The 2,543-nt window shown below is 40.6% G+C and overlaps 1 non-coding gene across 1 annotated transcript; it reads right to left on the bottom strand.

Moving 5' to 3' along the window:
• Window positions 1-601: 601 nt before the first annotated feature.
• On the bottom strand, window positions 602-764 carry LOC124241439 (small nucleolar RNA SNORA76). Its single transcript, XR_006889217.1, has one exon. It is a non-coding gene; the product is annotated as a small nucleolar RNA SNORA76 (small nucleolar RNA).
• Between the last annotated feature and the right edge of the window lie 1,779 nt (window positions 765-2,543).

Genomic DNA, 2,543 nt, shown 5'->3' on the forward strand with positions numbered 1-2,543 from the left:
TACCAGAGGGGAAGGGGGGAGGCAGGAGGGTGAAAGGGGTTCTTAGGCACAGGTGTGTGGTGATGGATTGTAATTAGTCTTTGGGTGGTAAACACGACATAATCTACATAGAATTTGAAATATAATGTACATCTGAAATTTATATAGTGTTATAATCCAATGTTGCTGCAATTGAAAAAAAAAAAGAATCAATTTCTCAGATAAGCCTAACTGGAAATTCAGTGGTGGAAAAGAGAAAAAAAATTCACTATAAAATGAGTAAGCAAACTGATACACCACCAAAAGCAGCATTCGTGTTTTGCTCTCTGTGTTTTCCATAATGTTGATTTAAAGCTCCTTTACACAAGGTTCAACTTGGCCAGAATATGATGTATACTTTAATTATATAACATTTCAATAGCCACTTCTTGAACACCTAACCTGTACCAGAGTAAAAAACAATTTGAGGGTAAAAATAGACCAAGAACGAATTCTCATTAAAATGGTAGGCTGAGCAGAAGGGGAAAAAAAAACCCTCTATCCCTCCAACAACAACAACAAAAACAAAAAATAGAAATCTCATAAAACATTTTAAAGTATTTTATTTTATTATTTTGTGCCGCCTTGTAGCCTTTGGTAAAAAGGGCCCCCAGCAGGGGATGGGTGTGGAGGCAGCCCCAGTTAAGCACAAGCTCATGCTCTGGGGCCATAGCACCCCACACCCCCACCACTGCCCCACCCTACAGGCACCAGGTGCAGGTGCAGCAAGGGCTCAAAGGCAGCGTGTTAAATTATTTTAACAGTATGTAGCCAATCTCAACACTTGGAAAAAAATCTCCAGGTTAAAATGAAGATGGAATTTAAAGGCTCAGAGTAAAAAGGGATTAAAGTTGCACTGCCCATGAGGCACCAGGACACCATAACAAGGGCCTTAATACTTTGTGGAGATGAAACTTAAGGCACAGATCCTGTACAAGCAGGAATTCCATTCTCTGCCTAAAAGGAGAAGGTGAGAAAGAATTGTCCTGCCATGAGGTCATCAGGCCTTAGAGCCCAGAGACAGCCATCTATCTGCCTGAGGATGAGGAGGAAACAGTCCACATGGAGGAATCAAATCTATACTTAAGTGAAAGGATCTAAATTGACACCACCCACATTATGCAGAAATCTCAAACTAAAAAACATGATGGTTCAGAACTTCAGTCAAGTGGATGTAAAACCACCTGTGAGGGATGCCTTCCAAGTTCAGGTGAAACTGCTAGGAAAGGTAACTCTTATGGAAGATGAATTTGTAAGTAGTAATTACATGAGAAAGTTTAGTGGCCAACAAGAGGACCCTCAGTCCCAACAAAGTGGAGATTTCACAACTATGATAATAAGGTAATCTGAAGGGGAGTTTAATATAAACATGTTTAAAATGGTCACAGAGATAGAATATATAGTTTTTAAATGAGCAGAGAATTAAAACTGAAAGAAGTTGGACCATTAAAAAAATCATGGAAAGGAAACAGAGTCATTAAAAATAACTCAATAGATTTGGTAAATAATTGTTTAGATACAGCAGAAGAGAATATTAGTGAATCGAAAGATAAATCTATGCAGATAACCCAGAAGGCAACACAGAGAAATTAAAAGATGGAAAATATGAAAGAAAAGTTAAGAGAAGGAGAAGATAGAATGAAAAGATCTGGATAGGAAGAGAAAATGGCTAAGAGATTTTCAGAAGTGAATAAAGACATGAGACCTCAGAATAAAGAAGCACACATTGTTCTGAGCACGATAAATAGAAACAAATTCATTCTTAAACCCATAGGAATATTGCAAGATACAGTAATCAAACTTAAGAGTCATGTGAAAGAATCATGTTTACTTAGAAGTAAACAGAGAAAAGACATATTAACTCCCAAAATGGACAATCTACATGAGCATTGACTTTTCATGGGCATGAGAAGATAGTTTAAAAAAAAGAAAAAGTGCCAAGAGACAGTAACTATACTAAGCCAAATTTTATCCTACAGCGAGGGCAAATTAAAGACACTTCCAGATTTATTTATAACACCTAAAAGAAGTATAAGTTGGAGGAAGGGGTGGAGCAAAATGGCAGGTTGAGCTGACCCTGGATTCTCTCCCCTCCAAAATACAACAAAGGATTGGAAAAACTGAATTTCAGAGAATAAATCTAATGCCAACACGTTAGAGACTTACAATACCAAGAAGGCAGAGATCATAAACCTTGCTGACGGCCTCAGAGGCACTGGAATGGGTAGGAGAGAACGTGGCTCCCCGCCTAGCGTGTGCGATCCCTGCTGCACGGGTCTGGGAGGGAGCGGGGGAGGGGCCGCGCGACCAGGGGATCATCCAGGACTCCTGCCACTGGTTCAGTGGAAACCTGCTGACGAGGGAAAGCTTCCGTGTGCAGGGATCCCATAAACCCAGGGCCTCAGGACATCAGAGAACAGAACTGATCTGAATCCAGATCGGCGTGGGAGAATAGCAGCCCTTCAGTCCTGGCATCTTGCTGGAAGGCGGAGAGCTCAGAACACGTGGCTCTCGACCCCCATCTA

This window comes from Equus quagga, chromosome 6 (assembly GCF_021613505.1).
Source record: "Equus quagga isolate Etosha38 chromosome 6, UCLA_HA_Equagga_1.0, whole genome shotgun sequence".
NCBI lineage: Eukaryota > Metazoa > Chordata > Mammalia > Perissodactyla > Equidae > Equus > Equus quagga.